This window comes from Cervus elaphus, chromosome 26 (genome assembly GCF_910594005.1).
Source record: "Cervus elaphus chromosome 26, mCerEla1.1, whole genome shotgun sequence".
Taxonomy (NCBI): domain Eukaryota; kingdom Metazoa; phylum Chordata; class Mammalia; order Artiodactyla; family Cervidae; genus Cervus; species Cervus elaphus.
In genome coordinates, this window is record NC_057840.1 from 9,476,773 (window position 1) to 9,504,155 (window position 27,383).

General features: G+C 41.1%; 2 pseudogenes; one reads left to right on the forward strand and one right to left on the reverse strand.

The window, feature by feature from the left end:
• The window catches only part of LOC122684184, a 193,482-nt pseudogene that overhangs the window by 107,466 nt on the left and 58,633 nt on the right, over positions 1 to 27,383 (reverse strand).
• On the forward strand, positions 9,844 to 11,050 carry LOC122684183 (annotated as a pseudogene).

The following is a 27,383-nucleotide window of genomic DNA, read 5'->3' on the forward strand; positions in this document are numbered from 1 at the left end:
TTCAAGTCCTGTGGGCCCTCCAGGACTTGAAAGATACTCACAACCTATCTAGGCAAAATCACAATTTTACTTATTACAATGAGCCACATGAAATCCCCATTTTTGTAGGTCAAAAATGGGTGAATATTGCAAATGTATATAGTTCAACTTAGAGTTAAACCAGCAGATCACTCCCTTTTAATGAAAAGCAAGCTTTTTTTTATTAACTAAACTTATATCTATCTTATGATACATTAAATAATTGTCACTGATTTCTATCCCCATCTTCCTTTGTTTTGCCATTTTTCCTATGTCTTTTTGTCATCAGTTAAATCCAGTTATCACCTGAATTTGAAGGTGAAAACAAAAAGATAAGTGTCTACTTATACTGAGCTTGCTTGAAAAGCAAAAAATATAAAGTTATTTTTCTGGTTCTAAGGAGAAGTTGTCCCCTAATAGATGTGGCCAACCAGCGGGTGGAGAGGGAGGTGGGAGGGGGGATTGGGATGGGGAATACGTGTAAATCTATGGCTGATTCATATCAATGTATGACAAAACCCACTGAAATGTTGTGAAGTAATTAGCCTCCAACTAATAAAAAATTAAAAAAAAAAAAGAATGTAAAGACTATGCAGAAAGAAGAAAACTCAAAAAATCTATCATTAAAATTCTCAGAGATATGGAAAAAATATTGCATCTAACCAATAAGAACAGGATGCTATAAAAAGAACCAAAACACACACACACACACTTAAAACTTAACAGCATGGTAACAGGAATAAAGGAAGAGTTGGAGAATGAATTTGAAGAAATCTCCCAGAAAGTAGAGCAAAAAGACAAAGAAATGTAAAATTAAAGAAAAGATAAGAAATAGAGGGCCAGTCCAGGAGGCACAGCATCTGAATAACAGGAATCCCAGAAAGAAAGAACAGAAAAAAAAAAAAAAAAAAAAAGAATGGAGAGAAAATAATTAACAAAATTATTCAAGGAAACTTCTCAGAACTGAAGGAAACCAGTATCTGGGTTTAAAGGACCCACCGAGCACTCAGATAGATGGAAGAAAACTGGTTATGCCTGGGCATATCGAGGTGAAATTTCAAAACACTGGGGAAATGAGTAGTTCTTACGGGGCATCACTGGGGACTCAGTGGTAAAGAACCTGCCTGCCAGATTCTGGGTTCGATCCCTGGTCCCGGAAGATTCCACATGCCGCAGCGCAACTAAGCCAGTGTGCCACAGCTCTTAGGCCTGTGCTCTAGAGCCCGAGAAACACAACTACCGTGTCCACGAACTGCAGCTACTGACGCCCACAAGCCCCAGAGCCCGTGCTCCACAAGAGAAGCCACTACAGTGAGAAGCTCACACACAGAAAGGAGAGAAAGGGCTGCATAGCCATGAAGATCCGGCACAGCCTAAGGGGAGGAATATTATTTTAAACAGTAGTTCTTACAAATAGCCTAAGAAAAACCGCGAGAACACATCAAAACAATTAAGAAACCAAATGGCTTGTAACTTCTCAACAGCAACGCTGGAAGTGAGAATATAGTGGAGCAACACTTTCATGTCACTGACAAACATTACTTCCAATCAAGAATCCTCAGTCCCTCAATCTAAGAGTGAGGATAGAATAATGATATCTCAAAAAAGTCATCTCCCATGCAGCTTTATCTCAAAAAATACTGGAGGCTGTGTTCCACCAAAACAAGAAAGTAATCTAAAATGAGGAAAATGTGAGGTTCAGGAAGCAGGAGGTCCAGCGCAGAGAAGCAGCAAATGGAATCATGAAAACAGTGAAGAATGATCCTAGAATCAGGAGTGTGAGACAGAGAGGACTAATCCAATTTCATCAATGTGACTAATGAGATACACAGGCTGAGTGCTATCACCACCAACCCCATTCCCTCCCTTGCCTTTTTTTAACCACCTTTTCAACCTGAATATAAAATGCTCAGGTGAGCCTGACCCAGACTCTGTGCTTTGGCTCATTCTAACCACATGTGAATGAAGCTCCTACTCAATTCCCCACCTATGCCCAATCCCACCTTGAAGCCTTTACCCACTGAAGACTTTCTTCTCACCCTGATTGCTACTTCCCTCTATGCTGGAGAGCTGTGGTGGCCAGAACCACAGAATTCAGAAACAGAAGAACAGAGATGTTCTTGTTAGCGTTTTTCTGCCAGGCATCTGACTCACACAACAGCCCTGCCAGGTTTTCTGATTATGGTAAACCTTTTGTTTCCCAGAACTCACTCATGACCTTGAGCACTAACTTCCCCAGAAGAAGCTCTGTAACCCTCCAGGAAAAATGAAGCACAGCTATGATCCAGAGACTCAGTTTGGTCTCTCTAGTTATGGAGGCCACAGTGGCAACACTGCCCTTCCCTTACACACCCAGATGCAGAAAAGTAACTCAGCTTTTCAAACCAAACGTCTCCTGGGGGAGAGGGAAAAGGGAGACACGGGGAACGACTCCACTGGGAGCTTCTGGACACTGATAATGTTGTTTGCTTAACCTGGAAGTTGATTACTTAAGTGTTCATTTTACTATTACTCTTTAAAACATAATACACATTATATACATTCTTCCCCATATAGTATATGTCCCACAAGTTAAAAAAAAAAAAAACTAAGACATTAAGAAAAACTGGTTAATAAACCCCATTTTAACAAAGTTAGTGCTTTACTAAAATGACTAAAAAGTTACAACGACTGAAAACTATAGCACTTTCACAGTAAAGGCACAATGCTGCCCGTGGCAGAGAATTACTGAGTGACAACCTATGAAAAAACAAACTGTAAGAGAGCAGGCAGCCTCGACACGGCATCTACACAAGCTGAGGCCGTGTGTGACTATTACCTGTTGACTGAATCAAGGCTATGATAAATCTGAAAAGACGTCCATCTTGAACAACTTACCGCTGCACTGGCACAATTTCAGCAATTCAGAAAACCAGGTTTTCCAAAACAAATTGTAGAGGCATCATCATAACCAGGAACTGTAGAAATTGAACACTTGACTAAAATTTACTTGTTTTACATGGTGTGACATGCAACATCAGACTTTAAAAAACAAAATATAAAACCCCTACATTTTAATTAAACTTTGGATTTCCACCTATTCTTAATTAACCAATAAGAGCTGGCTCAGATCAATGGTATCCATTCCCATTGATCTTTACCTGCCCTTACGGCCACAAAAAGCCTGATCTGCCCTGTAAGCAGGATAGGAAATGCCTTTCAGAGGATCCCAAAAGAGTCCTGGGCTGGAGATAAACACATGGAAGCCACTTAGCATACAAACAAGCCGTAGCTGAAGTCCTGGCTGTGATCAGATTATCCATGGAGAGTGTGAGGGAAACAAAAGATAACGCTCACAGGAGAAATTCCAATATTTATAGGCAGATAGATAAACAGGTGAAAGGCTGAGGCACTGTGTCAGTGATCCTGGGAGGAAAGGTGAGAGGAGGGCTCTAGACGCCCACAGAGGAAATGGGTTCAAGAACGGGAAAGTGCTGGCTGTTAAGAGCAGCGGGTAATTAGCATCAGCAATCAGGAGGGAAGGCAGTCTTTCTACTACGTGCTACGCAGCAGGTTAATCTCACTCAATTCTCCCAACAATGCGATGAAATGGCTACCGCTGTCACCCCATTTTACAGACTCGAGACTCAGAGAGGTTAAGTATGAGCTCAAATTGAGAAAGCTGGTAAATAAATCCACCTACACTTGCAGCTCTTGCAAGATCTAAAAAGAGACATAAACTCAAACTATGAGCACATACTCATATATAGTCTGTAGAGTATAAACCATTCTTCATAAAACCTGACATCTTCCAAGGTAGGCCATGAGTTTTTTTCACCCCTAAAGCTCACACAGACAAGAAACGAGGCCTTAATTTCTTACATAACAGTCCGAAGCAAGTTTCAAGAATAATGGCTTAAAACTTCAAATTAACATGTAGGCCAATTTAGCCTTGGGGTTTTAAATGACCAACTTTCAGAGAGCTGGTTTCTTTAAATCACTTATGATCAATATAAACCAGATGGCTGGACTGTCAAACTGTATAGAGCTGTCTGCGTGATAAGGTCACTGCATCTGTCGCTGGGAGACTTTGGGGAAAGGGTCACACGCAGAACTCCCTAACCTCACAGCCCGTGTAGCTGAGAAGAGTCCACCAGGGATTAAAACGTGCAGGGAGGGGACTAGATGGGGTTACAGCGTTTGACAGCGTTCGCCTGTCAGATTATTGCTGGCGTTTTTATTTGGGGAGTACAGAAAGGAAACAAAATCAAAAGCTCTCCACAGCCTAAATAGCATCTAAGCGGTTTATCAAGGTATGTGATTTTATTCCTTCAACTTTAAACCACTTTTTACTCCATCTTATACAAACAATACAATCTTAACAGGCGCCATACTGTGTCTGATATCAGGAAGGATATTACCACAATTAAATGTTATTTCTGTGAGGATACGTGTGTTACAGGTTGAGACAAGATCATATATAGTATTATATTGCAATTTGCAAAATCATCTCACTCCTGCTGCTTCAGAAACTCACTCTGGAATAGCAATGACTGGAAAGCTACAGCAGTCTCATAATACCGGTGCGATGATGTCTGCGGCAGAGAGCTACGAAAAGAGTGATAAACATCATCTATCAAAAAATAAAAAATAAAATGTAAAAAAGAGTAGGTAGCTTGACATTCCCCACAGATACTATATTTATTCACACAGATCTGCAGCTCCAGTCCCCCTATGTACATTTCTATTTCACAATTTCCGCCCGAGGGATGCCTGTCTTCAGGGCAAAACAATCTAAAAAATAAGAGAGTAACCACTGGGCTCACGTGGAGTTAACATGCTTATAGGAACATTTTTCAGGATCTCTCTTTTAAGTCATAAACTAAAATAAAGCCTTGGGAATAGGTACTGTCTTGTCTGTCAATAAACATTCTTAATCTAGAGTGATTTCAACTCTCGTGTATTTGTTGCAGACTTTTTCACTGGGAAAAATGGCATGACCAGCAACAGTAATTATTTAATTACTCTACGCCAGAAACATAAAGGGACAGAAATGCGAACATGGAGACACACTGCATGGCTGCTTCACAACCACAATTAAGTCAGGTGACCTCAGAAGAGGAGTCTGGTCACGCACTACTGACCTAACTGCGGGAGGTAAAAAAGATTTTATCTTCCAGCCTGTAGAAGAAATTAGCCAGATTTAGCTTGAATTTGTATGCCTTCACTACAGTAAATAAACTAACCAACAGTCCATTCTTTACGCCTTCAGAATGTACCAATGAAGCCGAACTGAAAGGCTAAACATTTAGAGCACAGGCATTCTTCCATAAAACAGAGAAATCCAACATGTAAAAATTCATTGATCTGAAACTTATTGAGCATAAACCAGTGCATTATACCTGACCTGAATCCTCACCATTTTAAATTTTCACCCTCACTAAGCAACTTGTTCCAAACAACTCACCTGTTAATACAAAGCAGTATTATTTTCTCTATGCATTATAATTAGGAAGCAAAACAAGATAAGGTAGGTAAGACAACTTTTCCTCTTATATTTATAATGCTGAAGACATGTTAAAAATAGGGCTTGATACCCTGACAAGATACAGGAACTTTAAAAAAGTGTATATGTATATGTCTCTATGCTTGCAAAAAGAACAGTTTAATTCAGAATCCCATAAACAGACTGTAGGAATTACAAACACAGCTGCAACCAAGATAATAGAAATGACCACAGCTAAAGTGTATAGCACATGACTCCATACTAGGCGTTACCCTTCAAGTCTCAGATATGCTGACTTGGTTACTCCTGCAGCAACCCTACGAGACAATTACTGAATCACCCCCTCTTTAGGGATGAAGAAGCAGGGCTGACAGGGAGGTTACAGCCACACAGCTCCTTACTCTGTGCCAGGGCAGGGATTGAAGACCAAGCCATGTGCCTCCAGAGTTCAAGCTCTTAACCACTTTGTTATACTGTCTCTATGCCTTGGAAAATGTTTATCAATAACTTTACAGTTAAGATCTTATTTGATCTTCACAGTAACAGTCCCCTGTGAAAATATGATCTATATGTCCTAACTGTGTAGAAAACTTTCCTGGAATAGAAGAATAGAAATTTTGAGCTTACTACATCTACACTAGAATAAGCTGTTAACTCGAGAGACAGTGGCCTCTCCTTCCCTGGGCTTCGGTACTCGAAGAGCAGCCAGGCAATGAGAGCAGAGCCTGCAAATTCACCGATGTGGGGGGACACAGCCCACTGCGGAGACCAAGGTGCGGCGGGTGGGGAGAAGGCAGAGAGCTAAGGCCGCGGAGGGGCGCAGAACCCGGACGACCGGGGAGTCAGCGGAGGTCCCTGTGGGAAGCATGACACCGTCGCTACCCTTTTTAAGGGAATAGTTAAGTCAGTGTTGTAGAAAGCCTCAATAAACCAAGGGAGAGCATGTAGAACTGTTACATATTCCAGCTGTTGGCCTGAACTAAGGGCACAGAGAAGATGGTTCTGAGGAAAACATAATGTTGTGATCAACAGGCTGCAGAGAGAAAGGCGTCAGGCACTGAGATTTCTTTAAAGCTCCAGGCTTGAGAGGCAGACGGTGGTATCCCCTTTAACCAAGTCCGGGAGTGACTCTGAGTAGTAGCACTTTAGAGAGACGAAGAGAAGCCTTTTCTTGATGCCTTTATTACAGATTTTAAATCTGGGGAAGTCCTTTTTCCCATCCAAAGAGTTCATAAATAGAGATAGCAGAGCAAGTTCTTTATTTTAAAACAGCCTTTCTGAACAGGTAAAAGATGGCATTTGCAGGCCTCAGTCCAACTTCTAACAGGCAGGGCACGGTACCAAGGCTAGGAAGCCTGCCTCCTCGTCCAGAACTGATGGGTTAATTCCTACACTTAATAAGGAAGAATAAAATTTATGCAGTTCAACAAGAAAAAAAAAAACTATCCCCTAAAGACACTCCTGGACCAGTCCCCAAGCTCTGCACCTGAGGGGACACTGAGCTTTACTGGCCCACCGGCCCAAGGTATTGTCTCCATATGTACCACTATTATTCTCTACCTCTTTCTGCACAAATGTGTTCAAGTGACATTAGGTCTCAAGTTTTCACAAGACAGAAGGACATTGCTAAACAGTACCGTTTAACAAACAACGGTTGGAACTCAAGCAAGAGGTTGGGTTGCAGACGGATAAAGACACACATGAAACCGAGGCCCAAGAAGCGGGCACCCTGTGAGAGGGGAGATCCCCACATCACCGCCTGTGCATGATCGTGAAGAGAAGAGAAAGCCACTCAGTCGTGTCTGACTCTTTGTGACCCCAGGGACTATACAGTCCCTGGAATTCTCCAGGCCAGAGTATTGGAGTGGGTAGCCTTTTCCCTTCTCCAGGGGATCTTCCCAATCCAGGGATTGAACCCAGGTCTCCCGCACTGCAGCCAGATCCTTTACCAGCTGAGTCATAAGGGAAGCCCAAGAAAACTGCAGTGGGTAGCCGATCCCTTTTGCAGCATATCTTTCTGACCCAGGAATCGAACTGGGGTCTCCTGCATTGCAGGCGGATTCTTAACCAACTGAGCTATGAGGAAAGCCCATAATAAGTGCATGACAAATACTTCCCAAATAAAGTATATGGATTGATCTCTGAATTATGCAGCAAAATAGTGAATGAGGTAGTCCAAACAGGTGAACTTTACATACATTTGCTCTTATCTTTTTAAATATTAGGTTAAATTCTTAATAGTTTTGGTGGTTTTCCCAATACATTTTGTCTTCTTTAACAAAAGTATATAAAACATAACCCTTTTTCATAAACTTATAATTTCCAACACTAATTTTCTCACTACAGCATAATGTTATGATCTCCTTAGAAGTTACTATTGGCTCAGAGATATTTAGCACACCCCTAAATATCCCCAGTGTTCTTGCCTGGAAAACCCCATGGATGGAGGAGCCTGGTGGGCTGCGGTCCATACGGTCGCTAAGAGTCGGACATGACTGAGTGACTTCACTTTCACTTTTCACTTTCATGTATTGGAGAAGGAAATGGCAACCCACTCCAGTGTTCTTGCCTGGAGAATCCCAGGGACGGGGGAGCCTTCCAGGCTTGGAGGGCTACAGTCCATGGGGTCGCAAAGAGTCAGACATAACTTTTTTTTTTTTTTCTCACTGTTCTTCATAGCAGCTGTACCAATTTATATTCCCACCAATAGGGCAGGAAGGTTCCCTTTCCTCCACACCATCTCCAGCACTTATGGTTTGTAGACTTTTTGATGATAGCCATTCTGACCAGTGTGAGGTGATACAAAGAAAATCTTTTCCAAGGTTATACCTGTTCTCTGGAGACAGCTCACAATTCAAAGACAGATCAATATGTGTATGTATATGTGAAGGGGAGGGTAGTGAGAGGTGTATAAAGTCATGGTTCCCTGAGATCAGGTGACCTGAGGAGCCATTCTAGTTGGGAGTTACTGAAACCTTCCTTGTCACTACAGTGCATTCCAGCATCTCCTTGGGCCCAGTTCAACTTCCTGTAATCTCCCACGGGGTTTACTCTCAAGAGCCCTGCATGCAAATCTCTAAGCCAATTTCCCAGGGAAGCCAACCTAAGAGGGTGAAGACTATTCCTTCCTAATGTCTCTCTCATTGATTTTATTTTTAACTTTTTATTATGGAAACATCAAATATATACAAAAGTCAAGAAAAGAATACAACTCATCAAATTTATAAACATCTTGCCATTCTAGTTTCATCTAATCTTTGTTAAAACTATATTCTTTTAAAGTAAATAATTTCACCCATAAATACTTCACTATGTATTTAACATATAAAGGTTTTTTTTTTTTGAGGCAATAATCATGCCATTATTATAAGATATAAATTAATTGTAATTCCTTAAAGCCACCTAAAACCCAATATGTATCCAATATTCCTTAGTTGTTTCCATTTTTTTAGAGTACACATTGATTTGCAATTTTTTTTATCAAGAGGCTCTTTAGTTCCTCTTCACTTTCTGCCATTAGAGTGGGATATCATCTGCATATCTGAAGTGGCTATTTCTCCAAGCAATCTTGATTCCAGCTTGTGACTCATCCAGCCCAGCATGATGTACTCTGCATATAAATTAAATAAGCACGGTGACAATATACAGCCTTGTTGTACTCTTTTTCCAATTTTGAACCAGACAGTTGTTTCGTGTTTGGTTTTAACTGCTGTTTCTTGACCCACATACAGGTTCCTCAGGCGACAGGTAAGGTGGTCTAGTACTACCAGGTCTTCAAGAACTTTCCACAGTTTGTTGTGACTCACACAGTCAAAAGCTTTAGCTTAGTCAACGAAGCAGCAGAATTTTTTCTGGAACTTCCTTGCTTTTTCTATCACCCAACAAATGTTGGCAATTTGATCTCTGTTCCTCTGTCTTTTCTAAATCCAGTTTACACATCTCAAAGTTCTCTGTTCACATACTGCTGAAGGTTAGCTTGAAGGATTTTTGGCATAACTTTGTGCGCATGTGAAATGAGCACAACTGTATGAAGTTTGAACATTCTTTGGCATTGACCTTCTTTGGGACTGGAATGAAAACTGAACCTTTTCCAGTCCTGTGACCACTACTGAGTTTTCCAAATTTGCTGGCATATTCAGTGCAGCACTTTAACAGCATCATCTTTTAGTATTTGAAATAGCATTTACATACAAGTGTACACAGTATGTTCAGCAAGACAGGTCATATCTTATATGAGGCTATAAAGCAAATCTCACTGCGTTTAAAAGGATTGAAATCATACTAAAATTTCTAATAACAACACAATTAAATTATAAAGTAGTAATGACAAGAAATCTAGGAAAATTCGAAGTACTTGAAAATTAAACAACACCCTTCCCAATAATCCCTGGTTAAAGGAGCCTTTAGAAAACGTGTCTAACTTAACAATAATGCAAACACAAAGTACAGTTGATGGAATGGACCTGAAACAGTGCTTCGAGGATAACTTACAGCTTTAAATACTTGTATCAGAAACAAAAAGAGGTCAAAATCAATGACTGGGAGAGGGTCTTAGCTACATACACACTGCTGGCTGGGCGTGAGGCCTTGTGCACTTACACTGGAGAAAGAAGGTCCACCCAAAAGTGAAAACTGGGGCAGACTTATGAACTGCTTGAAAGTGGGATGCTGAACATTCCCAAACCTTGTCGGCAAAAGTGGAAAGCCTTAACGGCTCAAGGTGCTCAAGCACACCTGACTGATCACTGGCTGGACTGCTAAGCTATTGGAAGCCAGGCTCAAAAATATTTTAGAAGACGGCGGGGCGGGGGGGAAGCACATAACTTTCTACTTCAAGAAACTGGTAAGGGGTAACAAGATGGCGACTGAGACGGTGGAGCTTCATAAGCTGAAGCTTGCTGAACTAAAGCAGGAGTGTCTTGCTCGTGGTTTGGAGACCAAGGGAATAAAACAAGATCTCATCAACAGGCTCCAGGCATATCTTGAAGAGCATGCTGAAGAGGAGGCAAATGAAGAAGAGGTACTGGGAGATGAAACAGAGGAAGAAGAACCAAAGACCTTAGAACTGCCTGTCAAAGAGGAAGAACCTCCTGAAAAAACGGTTGATGTGGCAGCAGAGAAAAAAGTGGTAAAAATTACATCTGAAATACCACAGACTGAGAGGATGCAGAGGAGAGCTGAATGATTCAATGTACCTGTGAGTTTGGAGAGTAAGAAAGCTGCCCGGGCAACTAGATTTGGGATTTCTCCAGTTCCATCAAAAGGTCTGTCGTGTGACACCAGGCCTATGGTTAACCTGGATAAGCTAAAACAAAGAGCTCAAAGGTTTGGTTTGAGTGTCTCTTCAATCTCCAGAAAGTCAGAGGATGACGAAAAGCTGAAAAAGAGGAAGGAACAATTTGGGATTGTCACAAGTTCAGCTGGAACAGGAACCACAGAGGATACAGAGGCAAAGCAGAGGCAAAGAGCAGAGCGCTGTGGAATTGCTTGATGAAAAGCTTTTAATGCTTTCTGTTCTCCGGTGTTTTCCACCTCTTTGACTCTTCCTGGTCACCTACATACCTAAATGCACAGTTATGTGCCTAGGTCCTGCCTTGCAATGAGGGTGCATGTACCCCAGGTACATCTGTGAACTCCAGCAGCAGTTTGACTTATTGCAGTTCCAACTTTAGGGTTTTTGTTGTTGTTTTTTAATTATTATTTTGCTTGTTAATAAAAAAAAGAATAGAAAAAAGAAAAAAAAAAAGAAACTGGTAAAGAAGAGCAAAGTAAATCCAAAGCAACTTAAAAAAGAAAGAAAACAGCAAAGCAGAATCCAAAAAAATAGACATCAGCAAACAAGACAGAAAAATGAAGTCAGCCAAAAGCTGGTTCTTTGAAAAAAGCAACAAAGTCAGGAACCTAGAGTGACTGAGGAAAAACGAGAACACAAATCAATCCCACAAATGAGTACCTCTTCAGATTCGGTAAACTTTAAAAGGCTAACAAAAAGCACAGGTGAAGTTTAAAGTTATAAGCAAGACTCTTTGGAAATCCAGTACTGAATAATCACCTCAAAAACCACATCACAACTCTGATGTTTATCTGTTCAGCACAATCACAAGCTGGGCTTTTAAAAGGATGATTTAACATAAACACACCCATACTAGGGACTGAAGTGAAGCTGTAAAGCCAGGTATCTACCCATCCCCGTAAACTCATCATGAACAAGCTCCTAAGGCAGCATATCAGGAATTTCTGTAACTCCCTGAATGGGGGCTAGCTTTACAGAATAACCACTAGGTTTTTTTTACCTCTTCTACAGTGCCTTCATCAATTTTTGCTTTTTAAAATTTCTCTGTAGTATTCATGGTGTGTTTCCAAACTGTGACTTTCAAAACAAATGAAAAGCTAATTTTCCTCAAGCTATTTCTATAAGAATTACAGGCAGAGAGATAATGCCTTATAATGTATTTAAGGGGTTTCCCTGGTAGCTCACACTGTAAAGAATCTGCCTGCACTGCAGGAGACCTGGGTTCGATCCCTGGGTCAGGAAGATCCCCTTGGAGAAGGGAATGGCTACTCACTCCAGTATTCTTGCCTGGAGAATTCCATGGACAGAGGAGCCTAAGGACACATAAGACAATGTCTAAATATTGAGAGTAAGACTAGGAAGTGCCAGTACATTTGAAATATTGTTGAGCTCTTTCCCCCATTTAATAAGACTGCATTGCTGCTGCTGCTAAGTCACTTCAATCGTGTCCAACTCTGTGCAACCCCAAAGACAGCAGCCCACCAGGCTCCCCCGTCCCTGGGATTCTCCAGGCAAGAACAATGGAGTGGGTTGCCATTGCCTTCTCCGAAGACTGCATTAGGTATATAAAAATCCTAAATATGTCTGAGTTATTCAGATGTGACCATTACAGGTGATTTCTTATTCAATGACTCTGAGAAAAATTCTCAAACAATGAGGCTCAGTGATCTCCTCCATGGCATCAAGTCCCACACTGGCCACAGGCTGTCTTCCCAGACAGAGGGGAAGAATGTGAAAAAACAAAGAAACAAAAAGCAACAGGAATCAAACTAAATGGCACTCAGGAGAAGAGTTTTAATCATTTTGATAGACCTGAGAAAGAGCTGTCATAGTCATGAAAATGCTTTGAAGAAATCTTGATTAGACTCAGCACGATGAAGAAATTAAAAAAAAAAAAAAAGACAGGTGTCAGTTAAAAAGCAACTCCTTAAATGTAAATCAAAAATAGTTTGTAACTGAGCCAAAGAAGCCATTACAAGCTGCAATATAAACAGGCATTTAATGATTTTTCCAATGTTATGTTATTGATCTAAGAGGCCCTGTGTTTCCGCTGAAATGAATAAGTAATTTGTTTAAGATAACATTAACAGGATTTGCAGCATATTAAATATCTTCGGTCTCGCTCATCGGTAAAATCACCATGATAAAAAACAAATTCTACAGTGTCTTTCAGTGAAACATTTGCATCATTTCAGAAATCACAGCACAAGGCCTGAGACACGAGATACACCCAGCAAGTGCAAAAAGGCATTTCTAAGTCATGACACCTTGAATGGCATTTATTCAGCTTCTAACATATTCATACACTTCTAACATTATTCATACACTTCTAACATCAGACACTACAACTCGAAGCCCTGAAAACACAATGGCAAACAAGAGATGAGGTCTCTGCTCTCGGAGTTTCCAGTCCATCTGGGAAGACAACCAGGGAAGCAAGGTATGCTAAGAAAGGGTACCAGGCTCCATACAGAGAACGGGGCCCAAACCGCTGTAAAGGAAGCCTAAGAAGATCCTGGAGACACGGATGCTGAGGCTGAGGCGAGGATGGAAGTAGGACAGAGCCAGGCTTCTGGGGGGAGAGGATGGTTTAGTAAAAGACGGCTCCTGGCTAAGAAAACTGCAGTCATAGGCACAGTACATGCAAATGGCCAGGTATTTACGTTAAGAGTTGTCTTTTCTGTCAGAAGAGAGACTACTGTGGAATATTACACTTGCTTAGTAAAGCTGCATGTATCAAAAGACAAGTCACAGGACTTTCCTGGTGGTCCAGTGGTTAAGAATCCGCCTTCCAAAGGAGGAAAGCAGGTGTGATCCCTGGTTGGGCATCTAAGCCCACGTGCCGCAACTACTAAGCCCTCCGGCTCTAAAGCCCATGCTCCGCAACAAGAGAAGCCACTGCAAGGAGTGAGCACACTGCAACTAGAGAGTAGTCCCAGTGCGCCAAAACTAGAGAAAGCCCACATGCCGCAACAAAGATCCCCAAAGTAAAAATAATAATAAAATAAATAAAAAATAAAGAAGAGAAGGAATTAAAAAAAAAAAAAAAGCAGCCACCTAACTTCTTAACCTAGGAAGAAGAAAGGTAGAAAGGTCACAGTTTCATCTTGGCCGATTCCCTACATGGCCCTTTCACAGGCCAGGCGTGAGAGGGGGATCCAGGGCTGAGTGCATTTGTGCCTCAGTCACTCAGTCGTGTCTGACTCTTTGCAGCTCTGTGGACTGTAGCCCGCCAGGCTCCTCTGTCCATGGGACTCTCCAGGCAGGAATACCGGAGTGGGTAGCCATTCCTTTTCCAGGGGATCCTCCTGACCCAGGGATCAAACCTAGGTCTCCTGCATTGCAGGCAGATTCTTCATCATCTGGGCCACCAGGGAAGCCCCCAGTGGTGAATAAGACGGCCAAATGAACAAATCAGAGGACTTCTGTGGCTACGTGATTCTGAAATCTAGCTCCCTGATTTCAGGTATCGCTGAATAAAATAGAGCTTAAAAGCTACTGTACTATTGAAAGATGCAAAAATAAGTAAGGGAACAATCATTACAGGACATCAAATACAGTATAACAGGAACATTAAAAGAAGCTTTGACACCTCTTACCCATAAACAAGGAATTATGTTTGCATTTTCAAGTAAATACTACTCACTAGTGTCTTACAGATTCCAGATTTACACACACTTATGTTTACTGTTCACAGCGAGGGAGGCCAAGCAGTATCATAATAATTACTACCAATTATCAGGCACTGCTGGTGGAGTGCCAGACTCTTTGCTGGGAACTTAAAATCTGTGATTGTGGGGCTTCCCTGGTGGTCCAGGGGCTAAGACTCCGAGCTCCCAATGCAGGGGCTGGAGAGCCCCTGGTTGGAGAACTATATCCCACAAGCTGCAAAGAGTTCACATGCTGCAACTAAAGATCCTGCATGCCACAACAAAGATCAAAGATCCTGAGTGCCACAACTGAGACCCAGAGCAGCCAAATTAAACAGACGGACAGACAGTGTGTGATCTCATCTTACAAAGTAACTATCATCATCTCCATCTCTCAGTGAGGAACCTGTGGCTTAAGAGTTTATGTAACAGGCCTCGAGGTGCGTGGCTGACAGGTGGCAGAGGCAGGTTAGGTCCCATGTCAGTGTGACTTTAAAGCCTTTGCATCCCCTTCGCTCCCATTGCACGGCATAATTCCTTGTTTACGGGTAAGAGGTATCAAAGCTTCTTTTAATGTTCCTGTTAAACCATATTTGATGTCCCGTAATGATTATCCCCTTAACTCATTTTTGCGTCTTTCAATAGTACAGTAGCTTTTAAGCTCAGTGACCAGAGCGAGGGAGGTGAAGGGCAACAATGAATGAGTAAAGATGTGACGAGATTTAGGGTGGAGGACTTCCCTGTTGGTACAGTGGGTTAAGAATCCATCTGCCAATGCAGGAGACATGGGTTCGATCCCTGATCTAGGAAGATCCCACGGGCTTCGGGACAACTAAAGTCCCTGCAACACAACTCCTGAGACTGTGCTCTCGAGTCCGGTGCTGCACCTACTGAGCCCACACGCCGAGAGCCCGAGCTCCGCAAGAAGAGAAGCCACTGCAATGGGAAGCCCACGCGCCACAAGGAAGAGCAGCCCCCGAGCGCCACAACTAGAGGAGGCCCACGCACGGCAGGCAGACCCAGCACAGCCAGAAACAAATGAGAGAGATACATGGGGGAAGAAAAAGATTTGGGGTGGGGAGTTCCCATCAGTGCTCTCTCAACCATGCTGAAGTCTCAGGACCGTCTTAATCTCAGGGGCCCTGCCCCCACACCTGAAGTCATCCTTCGGTTTCTAATAATCCATTCCCTTTGGATTCCATGTAAACTGTCTTTCTAAGGATTGTGGGGGCATGGGTCACAAATAAGCAAATGTGAAAACATGTCACTATTAACAGCAGTATCATTCACACCCTGTATCCAGTACTGTTCCTGGTGTCATGAGCTCCTGCGGTGCCTTTCATATTGAAATCTACTTCGAAACAACCATCATAAAAGTTCAAAGCAATGCCAGCTTTATATACATAATCATTTCATGTAATCCTCACAACAATCCTAGAAAATCCGTAACACAGTCCTCAGTTTATAAAGATAAGCAGAAGCTTATCAAAGAATCTGCCCAAGGTCACACAACTATAGCAATATGATTCCAGAGCCTAAACTTTCCATTTCTATAACATGGCATATATTCCTGTGATGGTTATATACTTTTTTTTTTAAATACCAAAAAAAATTTGACCTGAATTTGTGTTTGTAGAAATTTTCATATAGAGCTGCTTATATTCTCCTCATACGTCATCAGAATTATATACTGTTAGTCTGTGGCACTTCGTTTAATAAGAAGAAAACGTTAATCAGCATACTTAACATTTTCACGTGTTTTTATTATTAACACCAGGGAACTTGAAATCTATGTGAAGAAATAGCTGAACAATACATATATTCTTCAATAGCTTTGCATCCTAAGAAAACGGGATGTTTTGTGATGGTTAATATCAAAACTATTTAGGGTCCAACAATAAGAGAGTTGGTATTCGACCTTTTTACAACCCTAATTTAGAAGCAACTGAAGTATCTTTCAGTTTATTTGTTTGTAAAACAAGTATTTGATACCAGTTTAATGGAATAAGTGAATCACAAAAAGTTATAAAATAAATGGGAAAAAGTACAGAGGCAAACAGGTCAATATAGGAATCACCATCTGGTGTCCCCCATTCCTCTCAATTTGCTCTTTTTATCCTTCCAAGTAAACATACAAATCATTTTAGAAAAAGGGCTATAAGAAAGGAACAGAAAAGTGAAAAATATATGATAGAGTATCTCTAAAGAATCAGTACATTTGTCTTATTTTCTCATCTACGTGCAATACTTACTAACTACTTCCTTTATTTTAGAGACAAGCTCAAAACAAACCAGGCAACAATGCTTGTGAACCAGCTGACTGAACACCACAGCATCTAGACTGGGAAGTGGGCAAGCTCCCACCTTTTAGTTAACACACAAGACAAAGGCCCAACACACTTACCAATTGGTACCTGTTCAGGCTGGCTGAGAGAAACAAATGCTGACGTGTCATCAATCCAGGATATCTCAATGTTACCTGCAATATTGAATTAAAAGCAAAGTAAGCATTTAGCCATTAAGATAGCTATCAGATTCCATTTGTATATCTGATATATTTCGGAACATCCATCAATTTAAAGAGAGATGAGGTGTTAGTTTAAAAGATGATCAAAATCTCAGCACTAAAGAGAAATAAAACTTAAATCTATCACAGTAGCTACTACAGTTAAAACTTCAAGAAAGCAGATAAACCAGGACAACCAGAAGAATCTTTAAAAGTTTGTTTTAAAAACAAACAAAAAAAAAATCCTTCTGGATTAAATCCTGAGGCAGTTTATCATTCAACCCAATCTCCTGCCAGGGTTAGAGACTTTTTTCCAATCAAGATCAGGAGAAGGGAGTTCCCTGGTGGTCTAGTCATTAGGATTCGGCACTTTCACTGCTGGGGTCAGGATTTAAAATAAACAAACAAATGAAAACTAATGAAGACTTAAATAAATGAAGGAATATGCCAGGTTCATGTACTAAAAGACTAAAAAGTCCATGAGCCTGGTATATTTTTTAAAAGATCACTAGTAAAAACCAGAGACCATGTGTGTAAGAAATAAGAAAAATTCACTGTTGATCTCAAGGCCAGGGAAAGAACTCAAATAAAGAAAAACAGGTAGAGGATAGAGGATGAGGAAAAGAAGGCATCAGAGAGAGGAAACCAAGACAGACCAATACAGAAAAGAAAAACACGGAGGGACAGAAAGCAGTATAGTGGCACAAAATGACTTTCACATACAGAGACAAGTCCTCTGCAAAGGCGAAACGCAAAGAGTGGAATGCAGGAGAGCAGACAGAGGCAGGAGAGGAGCAGAGGGCTGGGAGCTGGAGAAAACCCAGGGCAAGCAGACATCTACCCACTACCCTCTTCCTGAAAAAACACAGGAGACTGGAATTTTTTTTAAATGGCTAAACATCACCAGAACTTAGTGATGAAAAAATGTCTTATTATCTATTAAAATTTTTGAAGGCTTCGGAACACTTGAAAACTGCTTTGCTTCTCCTTCACAGGAAAGAACTTTTACTTCCTGCTGCACCATGGGGTGCCAGGACTTTCTCAATTACAAAAGTCACAACCATGACTTCCTTAGCTCTCTACCCTGTGTGTTTTTTTTAGACAAATAATATTTGGGGGCTTCCCAGGTGGCTCAGTGGAAAAGAATTCACCTACCAATGCAGGAGATGTGGATTCAATCCCTAGGTTGGAAAGATTCCCTGGAGGAGGAAATGGCAACCCACTCCAGTATTCTTGCCTGAGAAATCCCAGGGACAGAGGAGCCTGGTGGGCCACAGTCCATGGGGTTACAAAGAGTTGCACACGACTTAGTGACTCAACAACAATATTTAGCGTTTCTTAAGTAATTACTCTAGGCCACATACTTCTGAATGCGTTCCATGGATCAGCTGATTTGATCATCCTGACAAGCCTATTAAATAGGCAGTACCATTATCACCATCATCATGTCCAAGGAGGAAACACAAATACAGAGAGGTTACCTGTTCAATATCACACAGCTAACCTTTCTTTAATTAAAATGAAAAATATTCTACTCAGAGCGTCCTGCTGAATTTAGCCAATTAAAGCTTGAGTAAATAGGGGTAAGAGCAACACAAGATGGGAAACAACATCAAAAGCTTACCAAAGGAATGTGCTGTGAAATCTAACTGCATTTAAATTAAAAAGCAGGACCAGAATTTCAGAAGTCATTTAGACTATCTGCAAAGATGAGGATAACTTGCTAGAAACACACTTGTGTTCATTTACGTTCCTAAAAATTGCACGATGTTTTGTACTTATAAAAGCTAATATATGTTTATTTTAAGAAATACTGAAAAGCACAAAGAGGAAGAAAAAATCCTATCTAAAATATTCAGTGATAAGAGCATGGTGCATCCTTTCAGTTTGATTTCTAAGTTCAACAAAAATGATGTTAGTTATATAGGAATTCTACTTTGTATCTGCTTTTTACCATAGATGCTAAAATATAAACACCTTACCATCTTTTAACAAACTTCAACTCTTTCTAAAACGGCTACATGCTAAGCTGTTGGGGACACATTAACATTCACTAAACATGCTTATTATTGGACAATCAAGTCTTTGCTGTTTCCATTTTAATCACAAATTTCCAGAGATGACAGTTTAAATACTTTGTTAAAATTAAGAGACACTGCTGAAGACTTACAATCAGAATGGCCTTTATAAACCCTAATCAGAAGACTGTTCAATTGAATCTAATGGCCTGACCTGATAAAAAAGGTAACAAAAGAACCTACCTCATACTTGGTCCTCTCAAACATCTGTGCTTATCTGCTGGGCTATTTGATATCAAGCAGCAACTGCCTGCCCTTATGAAACAGGTATTCTCTTTCAATTTCACCTTAACAATTATTTAGCCTAGACTTCTTCCCCATGGGTCGTAAGGGGCTAACTGTTCTTGATTTCCATGGATATAGATGAATAACAGTGCTCTACTGTGGGATGCTAGCAAAAGGTCCTCAGGTCATATTGGCATAAGAAAGCAGCATACCAAGCTCCAAAAACTCTCCGAGTGAGATGAAAACTTTGCATATTAATCCTCTTTTATGTCCAAGCTAAAGCCATCTATATACTTTGACCACCTAGACCGTAAGAAGAGCAGGACCCTGAAAGGACATCTATACTTATGCTTGACTTACCAAAGGCACTGAAAAGCTGGTAAAGGTCGCTGGTTTTCCATTCTTTGGGGAATGTCACATGGAGGACGTGATCACGTTTAGGCTGCACTACAAAACAAATTTTTGATGAAAGGTTGATGGCTGAAAAGCGGACAGCTGACCAGTGGTTCGTCAATGAAACTGAGGCCAAGCTAACTTGGAGAATGATTATGAGAGCCTTGCAATTACCAAATGAGCCCTAACGTTCATGTGTATCCAACTTAAAAAAAGAAATGCACTGTCCAAACTGAATGGATGTGCTTGAACAGACGCGGTCCTGTCACAATCTTGATTTCTAATCCCACACCCACCACGTGACTGCGACACAGAGCAAGAGACCTAACTACTCAAGCCACTCGTGGTTACAGACTGGGGACGACGAGACTCAGCTCACAGAACTGCTGCGAGGACGACAGGTTTGAGCATTAAAACTAGGACGATGTCCTCAAACTTCTACTGCAGTGATTATTATCACCGTGTATAAAGCGTAATTCCTCTGTTTCTATATGCCTATGGCATATATTAAGGCAATTTACCAAGGCTACAAAAACAGCAATGGAAAAGAACAATCGGAAGAAGCAACAACTACCTCTCAAACAGCCTGGTTGTCTGAGGTCTTCAAAAAGAAAAAAAAAAAACCTAACCACAAAACTTAAATATATACATACTCAAATAACTGGAAAACAGAAAATGTACTGTTATTGACACAGCTAGTACATCTTGAAATCTATTACATATACAATTTTTTTTACAGAAAATCATGAACTCAGAGTGCTGAGTGAAAATGAAGTAATGATGAGAAGATATATATTTTTTTAAATTCAACTCATGTATAAACTGGAAAATGTAAGTAAAGAGATGGGTTAATCAAGGCCCAAGGGTAACATTAACTTAAGCGTACTATTCATATCAACCACAAAATCACTGGCTATTTTTAAGTGAATAAAGCTCTTTCTTCAGTAATTCTGTTCCTGTTCTCCTTTCCAGACCACACACTTAAATGTGCAGATGCAATGAGAAAATAAAAAATTCACTTACAGTCTGGTCCTTCCAAGTTTAGATAGGGGATATCCATGACTCTCATAAGAAATAACCTACCAAAAGAAAAGGAAAATGGATAATGGACTAACTTCTATTTAAAAAAAAAAAAAAAACAGCTGATATAAACATCTAGAAAATTCTTTTGTAGAAGCTCCTTAATTACATTACCTTATTTCTAAAATCATTTTGAAGAGTCTTAAGATCCACTTCACATTTTTCTCTAGAGCTAAATATTAGTCAGACATGACTGAGCACACTTCTTGAGTCTGAAATATTTATTACAAATAGAAAACAAAAACTGGTATCCCCAACACCTACAACAGTTCCTGGAGCTGTTCCTGGAGTAGTTCAGGAGCTACTCAATAAATATTAGCTAGATGAATAAAATTAGTCATCAAAGAGTCAAAACAAAGTCCTCTGCTGAGCTGCCCTGTTAGTCCAGAGAAACTGAGAGAAAACAAGTCCTACAGTGTACTGACCATCTTAACCCCCGTGAACAACTGTCCCCACAAATTGTAAAGGTAATCCCTATGGACTGGTGTTTTGTGAGCTAGGAATGTGTCACCAATGTCTTTCTTTTCTTCTTTTTTTAAAGTGAAATGCCATCATTGGATGAGTACTGATCTTACTGGGTGAACTGTCATTACTCCCATTTAAAACATATTAAAAGCATGAAGCAAAATAATCCTTGGTAAAAACAAACAAAAAACCTAACACACTGATAGAAACCATAGCAGTCATTTATGTATACTTTTAAAATGGATACAAAGGCACTTTTTAAAAGAGTGCTTCTAAATTACAGCTCTCCATAATGCCATTCAATTTGCTTTTATTTGCAAGATTGTGGGCAAAATATCAGGCATTCTGTTGTCTGTAAGATGATTTTAATGAGTTTTATTTAGATAACGGCATATTGTGCATTTCTGGTAGGGACTGCATTATACAGCAAATTAAAAAGGCAATCCAAGTGCCCAACAAGCAATTAGTTTGGCTTCACTGACCTGCAATTAAGGCACATTATTACCAGGCATTCAAAAGCCAGGCAGGGCATGATCCAGTTTACAAATGGAACCATCAGCATGAATACCACTGTTCTGTGAACGCCAGAAAAAAAAAAGTCCTGGTACTCTGCGGTTTGAGGACTTGTTGCCTAGCCTACAATTTAATAAACCAAATCCTATGGCTAAGAAACCAAATTTATTTTTAGTTCACTAATTTAGGCTCAAGTGTACTATTCTGGATCTGGTAGCTGGTTCACCCAGTTTAATCGATACCGCCTGCAACGCCAGAAAACAATGAGACATATAAAAGCATAGATTCCCCTCGAAAGTGGTTGTTATTACTACTGACAACCAGAACCTGATGAGTTAGTCCTGAGTTAGAAGGATCAATAATTTTATGGTTCACGTAATTCTCAATTCTCCATTTAGTAAATTGAGAGATGGCTCCCAACTCTAAACCAAAAATACAAAAAAAAAAACCAAAACAATTTTCAGTAAAAGTTGAAGAAACATATCAGCCACTATAAAAATAAATTGTGTACCCAAATTTCAACAGAAGAATAAAAACTGAATCAACAAGATGTTCACTGCTATACCTTCAAAGGCACCAGTAATCAAAATCAACCTCCAGATTCAACAACCTATGTGCGTGGGTAAATTACAGTTCATCATTCCAACAGAATTAATTTCAAGATAACTTTCAAAAAATTCAAAACATCAGTAACTTGTAGGGCAATTTTTAATTTAAAAAAAGCACAAAATTTTATACTATTGTGACAGCTTTGTAAAACACTGGTATCATTAAACCAAAAATAAAAAATACTCCCCACTCCCTGCTCTGAAAAAAAAGCAGCCAATGGTTCTGGGAAACTGAGTTTTGTTTTTCAAAAATCCTTTTATGATTATTTTTTAAACTTAAAACAGAGGCTACCAGAACTGCGAGCCCCAGGGGTAATAACTAGAGATTTCCTTAGAGAAAGTTCAACTGAAAACACCAGTAGAATCAATCCGTATATCCTGTGCACTACCCCACCTGCTGTGGGGAGACAAATATAAAGAAAAATCACAAGTTTGAGTGTTCAGCTGCTTTATTTCTTTTAAAAATACTGTTTTCCTCTTAAGGTCATGTGGCCTCAACAAGTTTAGAAAATCTAATGTATAAATACAAACAAGGGTGACATTTAAAAAGCAGATTTCCCCAATTCTCTCACCATGTAAATATATATTTTCTTAATTTTAAAGATACATTTTGTCAAGCATTACACTGGCTGTTTGTCCTTTAATATTTCATCTCGATTATAAGTATCATTTCTGTTCAAACTCAGTAAAAATTTATTCTCAGCAGAAACACTCAAGATTTTTCTTAAGTTAGTTAATCCTACACTACCTTGTTTGCTTACTCAATACTTTAACTAAATAGAAACCCCTTCCAAATGAATTATATTAATAGCCCTTCTCACTCATCCCTCCAGCTTCATGTTTGGGCTTTACAGAGAAGCAAATCACCCCAAACCCTGGAAGAACACGCAAACCAATCTGTGTATGACTTGGCTGACTGCACCCCATGCAACTGGGAAACCAATTCTAAAACTGGAGCTGAGCATCTGTGGAACAGAACCAAAGTCAACTCGCCGAGGGCCTCCCTCTCCTTTTAGGCCAGACAGTTTGCAGGCCACTGCTCTGGAAGCATCCCCGCCTGCCCTTTTGAGGGAAAATTAAAACATTTCATTGCATGCATGCCTCATACTGACTGGCTGTCAGATGGCCTACACTGACACCCTGGGATGATCTGATAAAATACCTCATGTGTGGCTCATCTGACCGAACAGTTTTCATTTTAACGTAAGAGAAATGCACTAGGCGAGCAGAAATACTGACAAGCACATGAAAGGATGCTCCTTCCCTGTGAACTGCATTGAAGAACAGTCTCTCCCAGAAGGCCTTTCATCTGCAGATATTGGAAACACACTCGGACCATTGCTTGCAGGAAATGTTATTTTTATTTCAGTGAAGATTCAGGGTGGCTATAATTTGGTAGAGACACACAAGACTGTGTGGGGCCCTGGCCACGTTCCTGCAAGCTTCCTGATGAAACACTATTTTTGCACTTATTCTCTGAAGGACTGACAATGATTCTGTCAAAGACTAAAATTAAAGTTCCCATCTGATACAAGGGCCAATCGTACACTGGGATTCTATCCCAGTACACTACATGACTCATGTTCACATTCTAGATGCTATAAAATAAATTCTACCCTTTGGGGCATCTGTCAGTTTTTTAATGTTCTGTGATGACACTGGCGATGTTGTTTAGCGCGGCTTTCAAACATCCCAACAGATCCAAGGGTGGAGCACAGTACACTCCGGGGTCATTCACTCAGCAGACTGGATGACTTCAGCTCAGCCTCTTAATCGGCTCCACAGAACAGGCTGTGGACAATGTCTTTATGTCCAAAACAGCCACCCGGCTCTGCTGCCCATATGCTGCATGGCACTCATGGAAAGTCATCTGCTGACATTCTTTTCTGACCATGGCAGTGTGACACTGATCCAGACTATGTTAGAAGGCTTGTAGTCACAGGAGAATTTCATTTCAGACATAAAGCTTCTTAGGAGCCTAGAAGCTTGAGCACTTATCAAAATGTGTTTCCCCAGATAGGCATCTTGATAGAAATGCAAATTCCCGGGCCCCACCCACTTAAGCCCCACTGACTCAGAACCTGGGAACTGAAAATCACTGGGTTCACAGAAAAAAAGTATGTTCAAGACTGTGTTAATTTCCACGAATGATGATTCACTGATCAGTTGGGTAATAATGACTTGTCTCAACTTCTCCAAAAAGGTATTAGTCTCAATGATTTGTTTGCAGTAAATCATTTTGACTTAAGAGAAACACAAAACTATTAAAACAAACACCAAGGACTACCTCAACATCCAGGCAGCAATAACAAGGCTTCCACCATTCCCTGAAACCAGGAGGTCAACTGTGGCAAACAACTAGGTTCTCTGCAAGATGTCAACTGGGGGAAACAATTGCTGACCACTGTTTCCCTCATTTTGAAGAAGAATGTAAAAAAAGATGGCGTAAACTACTCTCTTGGCAATTCACTGGCAAAAGTCCAACCCTTTCTGTAACTTGGCAACAAAGCAGCCCCTCCGCATCACAAGCTTTAGTCAATAATACGGCCTCCAAGGCTGGCACACACACACACACACACTGAATCTCCAAACTTGTCAAAATTCTCCAACCTTACCAACACGCTTCAGACCCCAATTCTGGCAAGCATGAGACACAATGAGCAGCTCAAAAGAGGTACACTAAGATCAGAGGGTATTCTTTGATGACACAAGAGCGTGTCTTGGACTGTGGCTGATCTGAATCATTTGCAGTTGTCCAATGTGAAAAAGGATGGCAAAACAGTGCTGGTATTAACCTGTTTTATGCAGCTGTGCTCAAGAAAACAAGAAGGGCAAAGGTAACATTCAAAAATGCAGACAGGAAGTCCTGAAGGTGATTCAGGAATATTTTGCACCGAGGCTCAAACCTCTGGGAACCAAAGAGATCATTACAGTTCGTTAAAATTCCGCATGACCGAGTCTACGTGTAAAGCCAATAATTCTATTCAGAAATGAAAGGAAACAGTTCATTTAGCTCCTGCAGCAGCATGGTTTCCACTGCTGCTAAGTGATGGCAGAAAAAGACTGTGGATCAGTGACTTGTACTCAGGGCCACTTAAAGAAGCAATCGGCAGGACTTCCCTGGTAGTCTAGTGTCTAAGACTCTGCACTCCCGGTGCAGGGGGCCCTGGGTTCAATACCTGGTCAGGGAACTAGATCCCACATGCTGCGAGTCATGATCCCACAGGAGTTCGAATGCCGCAACTAAGGATCCCGAATGCCGCAACGAAGACCCGGCACAGCCAAATAAATAAATTTAAAAGAAGAGAAGAAAGAAAAGAGACAACTGGCAAGAAACCAGTAATACCTGTGCACCTGACAGAAGGCCCGACACACAGGTCAGGTTATAAGAGGACCAGGATGTCCCACCTGACAAACCACTGAAGACCAGCAATGCGATGCTGCTGACCACCGGTTTTAACGTCTTTGGAAAAATCCTTTATTGAATTTTTTTAAGTTACCAAATCATAAACCAGCACAATCTCAATTAGCAAATGAAATAGAGATAGAAAATTAGCAGGAAACACACCAAATGACAGCTTTTTTTTTTTTTTTTTTTTCGTTTTGGCTGGTAGAATTACAAGTGGGTAATTTGTGTTTCAATCAGGATAAAAATATACTATTTTTTAAAAGGACAAGGTTCCTGACTAAAATAAGTGTTTGTTATGGCGCACTCAGCCTCCTCTGATCCTCTGGCGTCTAGAGGACAGGCACCGAGTCCTATCACACAGGGAATGAGGAAGCAGCTTTTTCCTACTCCGGCGGCTTACCCTTGGCCAGCATGGGAGTAGAGACAGATTCAGACCCAAAGTTTCCCCATTACCAGTCTTACACTAAGGGCCTCACCATCTCTTTGCCAGGTACCCCCTCACGTGCGTGTGAGCTAAGTCGCTTCAGTCGTGTCCAACTGTGCAACCTCGCTGGGCTCCTCTGTCCGTGGAATTCTCCAGGCGAGAATATTGGAGCGACTTGCCATTTCTTCCTCCGGGGGATCTTCTTGACCCAGAGATTGAACCCACGTCTCTTACATCTCCTGCACTGGCAGGCAGGCGGGTTCTTTACCACTGATGTCACCTGGGAAGCCCATACCCCCTTCACATCGGCTTTTAACCTGAGCTCTTCCCACAGCCTCATGTGAAACTGAGCCTACAGTCCCCGCAGGAGCCTCTAAGGGACAAATGAGGACTCGCGTCCTCAACCACCTCTAGTGCAAGAACTCGGGATGTAAGATCTCAGATATAGGCTTTTGTTGGCTTTTTTGGCAATGCTCTAAGGGCTGATTAAATTATAGCTTCGTGCAACGGGGCAGAGTCCAGATATAAGAAATGAGGCTGCTCTCTGAGAAGAGCTTTGGGTGGACTGAGGAAAGCAACCAGGATGAAGGAGCAGAGAAGAGAGCCATGCTGCTACAGGTCAGAGGACAACCTTCCCACGTCTGCAGCGCAGAACCAGCTGCTCCCAGGCCTCCGGCCTCACGGTCACACCTGCCCCCCACACACCAAGATCACCATCAGGGAAACCCTGTGAATCGGCCCATCCTAGGGGTGAGTGAGATAATGGTGTCTGAATACAGGACCTTTATTTCCTGTAAGGTCAGATCTGTACACACACACACAGGCCTGGATGATCTAGGATTTCTGATGTCACAGCCTGTCTTCATAAGAGAGGACAGTGTTTACTCTGGTTCTGCCTGAGCAAAAGGAAAACCCTCCAGGCCCCAAACTTTTCATTCTTCCACCTAGAAACTCAGTATTTCATTTAATGAGTAAACATGCGCATTTCTTCAAGACTACATATCTCTTCCTAAAAAGCTCTGCCTCAAAGAACAGATTTCCAAGCAAAACTGTACTCCTCTTATGCCACTACAGACCGGAATACGGAGATGCTGAGTACAATCTCATCTCAACACGATTTGAGTGGTGAATTAATTTGCACCTAACTCCAAGTCCCAAGCCTTCCAGAGGAAAATTGAAACCCTTAACGACTGCCAGCTCTACTGTTCTTGCAAATGGTCTCGGTATTTCCTTCAG